Source organism: Polypterus senegalus, chromosome 8 (genome assembly GCF_016835505.1).
Source record: "Polypterus senegalus isolate Bchr_013 chromosome 8, ASM1683550v1, whole genome shotgun sequence".
In the NCBI taxonomy this organism is placed as follows: domain Eukaryota; kingdom Metazoa; phylum Chordata; class Cladistia; order Polypteriformes; family Polypteridae; genus Polypterus; species Polypterus senegalus.
The window spans coordinates 140,423,983-140,432,192 of NC_053161.1; the positions used below are offsets into that span (position 1 = coordinate 140,423,983).

Genomic DNA, 8,210 nt, shown 5'->3' on the forward strand with positions numbered 1-8,210 from the left:
AAGCTACACTATCTCTTCTTGGCAGTGAGTTCATTGTGTTTGTGCCTCTGCCTGCTGTCCATGTAGAGTTGCCAGAACTCCTTCAGGACATACAGGTCTATGTCAGCTGTTTACCCAAACTGGCACTTGGAAAAGCTTTCCCATTACCACTGTGGGCTCTTCTTTTCCAAGAGGGATGGAATCTCTAAGGTTTCCGCTTTCTTCCGTTCCATTTGGGCACATCTTTACCAGCCTGAAAACGACATAGAATTTGACATTGACTCAAGGCTGAAGAGACAAAAAAGGAAAAAAGAAAAAAATATGTACATTACCAGTCACAGAAAATACAAATTTGGTGCAAGTAAAGCAGTTGACCGTAATAAAATATCATTAATATAATGCAGAATTAATTACTTTCACTAATGTCATCAATCAACAGGTCAGCCAATACAATTGAAAGCACAGAGAAAAATAACTTGTATATATTTATCATTACAGCACCATGGCGGCTTTAAACAATCCATGATAATTCCTGCAAGTTATCAAGGGGCCACTATATTATTTAGCAGACTACACTCAGACCACAAGAGAGAACTGACATTTTTTTTATATCTTTCCCTATTACTTCAGACTTATGGGTGCCCGAAGCTGAGTCACTTATCTTTCTCCATTACTCATCTCATCTCTATTTTGCCTTGAACACTCTCCAAATTGTGAACCCCATGTCCTGATTCAGGCACTGTGTTTTACAAAGACAATGAATGGATTTCCGTCTGACTCTGGTGGAACCTGTGTGTATACACGATGATGGCTATTGGGACTCTGTTTTAGCTCTAAGCGAAAAAACATGCACATGTTGACCAGGGGGCCGAGATTAGATGCCTTCTGTTTTTTCACCCACCTCTACCTAAAGTGCGTTTGTGTGTCCCTGACAGTTTTTCTGTACTGGTTGTTCATTGCTCTTGCCAACTGCTTCATGCAGAATGCAGCCTTGCTGTGTGGTGAAGCATTCTGTTTCAGTCTGACCCAGTTCTTCTTAATGTTGTGCTCCTCTGCCTTTTCAAAAAGTTCTATCTATAAATCTAAAAGATGTATCGTTGTATTTTGCAGCCTGAAGGATAAATTCTTTCAGGACTTCAACTTTGAGACATCTTATCTTTTTACAAAGACAACTGTGTTCTTTTGAGTTGTGTCTTCCTTCCGAGGACCAAATAAAGGTAGTAGCTTCATTCTGACTTTACACAAAGTAAAAAGCACCACAGTTATATTAATAAAGTTAAGGTATGAGCCACAAATGAATCAAATTTACAAAATTTCAGCTTTTACTCCATAACATTTCTGAGGTCAAAATGAAATGTGTGCGCCTGCCGAACAACAAGTGTTTCCTTTAAGAAAACGCTTAAAAAAAATTGCCCGTTTACTGTAGTAGTAGATGTTGCCGGCACAAAAGAAAACGGTACAACAGCGCCCCCACAAAAGAAGTGGCGAGAATAGCCAGTGTGCAGTACTTCCAGCATTTAGGCCGTGCCGAGGAAACGCAGGTTCGATTCCGCGATGTGGCAAAACAATTTTAAACACAAAGTTTGTGGTAAAGTTTATAAGATTTCCTATTTACATTTGTACAAAAGACAAATAAATAATTTTGCTTAATTGTACATTGTTATGTGACCGTATTTAACATGAACAACTGTCCTTATAATTCTTGAGCCGTCCGTTTACTACACAAGTACCGAAAAGGGTACAAACAGTCCGTGCAGTACACAAGTACCAATTCCAATTCTTGCTTTTATGTCCTGTAATACATATATATTAAAGTATTCAATTATAAACTACTACGTTTTATATTATATTATATATTGCTTTTCTTTAACAAAAACGTTTCGAATCTACTACAGAGTATTTGCGTGTTGTGATAATACTGCATTTTGTTTAACGATTGTTTCTTATTATTCTAAAAAAAACAAATAAATTAGCGATTGATTTATGTCCTAAAAACTAATGAAAAATATTACAGCCTAATTATTGTATACAGTAAACGTAGTCGCTGCAGGCAGGCAGACTCCAATCTGCAGCTATAGTCTATTGAGGCAGATTGGAAAGCTGCAAAACAGCGACCCCCGAAACGGAAGTGGCCGACAATAGATTACATCGGTAGTGGTTTAGTACAATTATAGATAATGAAGGGGCAGGCGTAACAATTTCAGTTTAAGTGCACTGCCTGTCATTTTCGAAATGCTGCGACGCCATCTAAGTATACCTATATACGAAGCATGCATTATAAAGAATGATAACATCTTCTTTCGGTAGTTTTAACGCCAATTTTATCTTGACTCCTATTTACACCATAACTGCATCTGCAACAACATCATACTCAGCTAACTCCTCGTTAGTATAGTGGTAAGTATCCCCGCCTGTCACGCGGGAGACCGGGGTTCGATTCCCCGACGGGGAGAGCAAACATTTTTGTAAATGTTCTTTTCATTTCGGCCATTTTACAAATCCGCCTTTGTTTATATTAAAACAAATTACGGATGTCGTGGGAGGAAAGGGCGAGAATCACCCTCAATTAAAACGTTGCGTTTTCAAGCCACGTCTTACTGTTCCGCACTCATTTCAGAGAAAATTTACAAACGAAGCCAGGAAAATGGCGTTTTCACCCAAACTCCTGTGCCTGAAAGGTAGTCAGCAAACACTCACTTTTTTCTAATCCGACGTTTCCACGTTCCGCGGGGTTTCAGCTTCGGATAACACAATATCGCGGCTTCAATTAAACCCCTAGTACACTCAGATTCTGAAGTACCCGTAGCCGTTTTAGCAGGTTTCGAAAAAAAAAAACACACGCACTAAAGTGTTTACCACGCGCAAACTGTTTTTCAGGTGTCGGGGGCTCCCGGCAGCAAAGTGCACAAGGCTGGAATCATCCCTTATCGATACTTTCAAAACTTTATTTAGATGCTAAACAATATTGTTCACAGACTGAATGGTGCCACGAGAATTTGCAGATACCCCCTTATAAAATGACTCCCCTCCCTGCCACGTCACAAGAGTTTTGGCCATTCGATGGACTATCAGGGTACCCGAGATAGCACCGGACTACTTGCAAACTGCCAGAGAATTTGAACAAATTAACGTTTGATTGATGTGTACTGGCAACAACATGATTCGCCGAAGTCCTGCACTAGTAACAACGTGATTCGCTAAACTGGAATTTGATTGACATTTATCCCGCCCCTCCCCGATCCACCCATTTTACTCCGAGCGGCAGCAACATGTACTAGACGCTAAATGACCAGGTCCAGCAGCATCGTACGTCAACGTCGCCGCCATATTGCGAGTGGCACTGCTGGAGTGAAGTAATGGATAAAGATGCCTCACACATGTGCTGCTTGGCATTGTACAAACCGCTGCACGCTCCAAACCAGATCACGGGGGATTACATTTCATAGGTAAGGCTGAACAATTGTTTTGGTTATATTTGGCCATTAGAAAATCCCATTTTATAATCTTTACTTTAGCTACGCCAGGCTAAGCTAGCAAAGCTATGCATTTATGTGCTCACGTGAGCCTCCAAGCAACATTTTGGCTAAACGTATTTAGTCACTAACTATGTAGATTGTTATTAGCTGTTAATATTTCTCAAACTTGGTGATGTTTTTTTCTCAAGAAGCACATTGAAGAAACACAGTTTGAAACTGACAACCATCATTTTATGCTCATGTCTTTAGTTCTGTCTGTCTTCCACAAACTAAGGCTGCACCATATTGCCAGGCTGAATACTCTCAAATTACAGGATCTGAGAGAGCGAGAGGGAGTGCAAGTCTGTAGGAGATCAGTGAGGTAGGGGGGAGCAAGACTGTGGAGAGCTTTAAATGTTCAGAGCAGTATTTTGTTTTGTATTCTGTAGTTAACAGGGAGCCAGTGAAGTTGAGTGAGAATAGGTGTAATATGTTCAGTGGATTTAGAACAGCAGGTTATTATCCTGGCAGCAGAATTTTGAAGAAGTTGTAAGCGATGGATACGTTTTTGTGGGATGCAAGATAGAATAGCATTACAATAATCTATACGTGAGGTGACTCGGGCATTAACCAATACTTCAGTACTGTGCTGCGTAAGAACAGGATGAAGTCTACAGTAGAAATGTTTTGGAGATGGAAGAAAGCAGTCCGAGAAATGTTACTTATATGGGAGGAATTATTTAATAATATTATTATTTAATAATTTCCATTATTAGTGTATACATTGATATAAATAATTGCATTTAAACGATTCGCCAAAATCTGTTGTACGTAAACGATGCTGTTTTAAACGTTATTGTTTTTTCATCAGAAAACCCGGTTTCCACGTCTACCTGTATTCTTTTAAATGGCACTTTTACCACTCGCAATAAGGCGGACGCGCTGACGTATCGTGTCGACTGGGCAACACAGTGAATGTTGCGTCTATCTATATATGTCTATGCTTGTAGCTATCGGCCAGGACCACACTACGTGGTGCCCTTGCAGTGAACAAAGGAAGAAGATCAATACCATGCCGCTCGTCTTGTTGTTTCGTGTTTCTTTGCATGTTAAAGGATTAGTTGGCCGTTTTCAGGCCAGTTATTTATTCACAAATATAGCAATTTGCCACATACTGCGGTGTTCTAATCTGAAACATTTCTAAACGTTTAAAAATGCTTTATCAGTTCGTGCAGCTTACAGTGGGGCTTAAGATGCACAAGTCCATAGGTAAAAGGAAAAAGCCTTAAACTTACCAAATATGCCCATCTTTCAAGCCAAAAACATTACTGAGTATTGATGTGCGCCTTGACATTTCACACATAACACGAAAACAGCATATCCATGTTTTAAGAAGGTAAAAAATGCAAACCACTGTTGTGAGATTCCGTCATTTTAAAAGGTGACTAGCTGTGCACTTCACCTCACCAGCTGCCCTGTTCGTCTTCCATGGTGTTATCTCAAAGTCATCACCAAGCACATTATTAAATGCTGATACACAGATGTGAATTCGTGTTTCTGTTCTGTAGACCACTAGACGGTAATAACTGAAAAAGGCACACTTATGATTGCTTTTATTCTGTCACCCTACAGGTTATTTCTTTATGACGCCAAGGTTACCTACGACTGATAATGTGTGCTTCAGTGAAAGAATATTGAGCAGGCACGTGGTATGTTAAACCGGTGACACGTTTACTCGTCCATCTATCTTTTTAACAAGGGCAGGAGCATTGAGCAGCTGAAGCTTATCCTTGAGGAAGTGTTTGCTGCCATCCAGGGGCCTCATGTATAACGCCGTGCGTAGAACTCGCACTATAACATGGCGTAAGCACAAAACCCGAAATGTGTTTACGCACAGAAAAATCCAGATGCAGGAATCTGTGCGTACTCCAACTTCCACGTTCTTCCGCTACATAAATCCCGATCAGCGTGAAAACTAACGCTCGTGCACGCGCATTTTGTAACGCCCCAAATCCTCCCAGAATTACGCCTCTTTGAATATGCAAATCAATATAAATCGCCCTTAAGCGCAGCCTTCTGTGAAAAGACAATGGGAAAAACACGGGGAAAATATAAGAATTTCAGCGAATACCAAGTGGAGGCAAAGGAAAAACATATACTATTTGTTCAAATAAACCGTGGTATAATCAACAAAATGAAGTTGATCGAGTGGCATAGCGTGTTGGAGAAACTTGAAAGCTGACATTCACAAAATCGCACAGTGCCGGAAATAAAAAAGAAGTCACATATCAAAGTTGCCGTGAAAAGAAGAGTTGTAAGCCCACTGTCTGAGTGTCATATGAAAGTTTATTAGGGTACAGAGAAAAAGGCACACGGTGGGGGAAAAGCACGAAATGTCAACTTCAATCTCTACATTTCCACTTTAATCACGTAGTTTATTTTGTCATTTAGTAGAACATTATAAACTTCATCTTAAAATCGTTTAATTAACCAGTTTCTCAAATCACATCGTAATTAAAGTAGCACGTTAAATGCTTTGTTTTGTATTTGATCTTCTACTCGTATGTGATCTATGTGTGTGAATCACTACTTGCTTCTTAAACTGGCTCTCTTCCTCCAACTGGACACAGAGTCCATTACATTTGTGATATTACAGTTCTCTGAATAACTAAAATACTGAGATGTATACGTGATGTCATTTTCATGATGATAGGAGCTAAAGCACATTATTAAACATGTGTTTCATGAGCCTCGTGCTCATGACAAGCATTTATCTTTTGTCGAAATTTGTCGCTGCGTTTTTAGCTGTGTTGTTATTTTCTCTTTCTGTTTTATATTCAATATATATTGGCGTGGCCGCCCCAAGAGTCCTTGCTTTTCTTTCCCCAAGTAACCGATCGCCATAAAATCAGCTCTGTAATAGACGTTAAGCCATCTGTAAGCTTAGCGCCGATTCTTCAAAACGTTTAAAGAACATTGAAATATCTTCGTAGTACATGTTTAATTATTCTATCCTTCACGACACTCCCAGTTGTGAAGTTAAAGTTTTACGTGTATAATTTAACAAACATATTTTGCTGCATTTCACCTTAAAAATGATATCGTCATCATATGTAAATACGCGCTTTATAAAGTGGCTCAGGTTGTGAGATATTATAACTGTAGTGCAAGTTTACAGTGGGGTGATTGTACTTATAAGTACAAACCGTTCTACAAGGAGCACTTGATTGGCTGCATTTAAAGTTTTGGGGATTAAACTGTTTCTGAACCGCGAGGTCTGTACAGGAAAGGCTTTGAAACGTTTTGCCGTGGCAGAGACAGCGTGTGATTAATGCCGTATACCGATAATTCTCTTTCCGATCAGCTGCTGCTGTGATTCACACACAGATACAGTGATATAAATCCTCCGAGTCGTGCAGTGAGAGAAATATGGAAAAAGATGATCCGCTGTGGCAACTCTTAACGGGAGGAGCTGAAAGAAGAAGACGAAGAAGAAGGACAAGTGAGAGTAACAACGCTAAAGCAGTTATGGTATTTGGAATATTATGGCTGTTCTCTGGACCATTATATTGTTACGAGTTAATTACAATCAGATGCATTACAGTAAAAAAAAAATATGCGGTTAGTTTCTGTGTATTTATACAGCCGCGTAATGAAAATAATGAGTAATCACACAAGAACAGTAGCACTGCTTTGACGCTGGGTGCCGCCAGTTTTTATATTACACATATAAATATGTCCATGCATCGCTTTTCTATTCCTGTGGCATTATTAAATGCAATTGATTCAGTTTCACGCTATACTTCTGTCCAAATATAAATATAAAATATATTTTTGTGCTTTTTAATGTCCGTAACAGTCTTTTTGATGCGTGAGGAATTTAGTTTAGCAAGTTTAGCAATGCAACCTATTGTACTGTCCGTTAAAGCTGCTCACGTGGTCTAAATTAGTACACAATATATGAAGGTGCAGGTTGCCCCCACGTTTCTGAGTCCTTCCAGGAGTCTCTGACTCCTGCTGCCTTCCCGGACTTCCGTGGAGAGTCTCTCGCACCTCTGATCACTCCAGCTCCTTGAAACGCTCAGCCGGAGTGATCCTCTTCAGCAGCCCCATGTTCTGCTCCTTTTCTTTGGGCTATCCTCACGGCTACCAGCCTCTACTCTCTCTCTCTCTCTCTCTCTCTCTCTCTTTCCTTTGCTCACTCACTCGCTCTTGCCCTGGTTCTCTTCTTCCCGTATTTTTGCCTGCCCCCCCCTCCCCCTTCCTTCCCCTCCTTACTTTCTTCTTTCCTTATTTCCTCCCTTTAATCTACTTTGTTTTCTGACATTTTGTTTCTCTTTTCCTTTTCTCCCTTATATGCCTCTGTGGGTGCATTGTGGTAAGGATGAATTCAACCAAATACAGTTAGGTGCTTGAAGAAAACCTCCTCCAGAACGCACATAACCTTATAGACTGGGGCAACAGTTCACATTTCTGCATGACAATGACCTGATGCATACAGCCAAGTCAACAGTGGAGTGCCTTTGGGACAAGTCTCTGTCCTTGAGTAGACGTAAACACCACAGACATGTGTGGAGAGACTTGGAGATGGCAGTCTATAGACACTTCTTATCCGATGTAACAGGGTCTGAGAGGATCTGACAGAAAGAATGGGATAAACTGCCAAAATCCAAGTGTGTAAAGCTTGTAGAGACTTACCAAAGAAGACTCAAAGCTGCAATTGCTGGCAAAGGGGCTTCTACACAATACTTAAATATATGAGAGATTTCCATTTTT

At 40.2% G+C, this 8,210-nt stretch overlaps 1 non-coding gene across 1 annotated transcript; it reads left to right on the forward strand.

Moving 5' to 3' along the window:
- The first annotated feature begins 2,359 nt into the window (after window positions 1-2,359).
- trnad-guc lies at window positions 2,360-2,431 on the forward strand. Its single transcript has one exon. It is a non-coding gene; the product is annotated as a tRNA-Asp (tRNA).
- The last annotated feature ends 5,779 nt before the right edge of the window (window positions 2,432-8,210 follow it).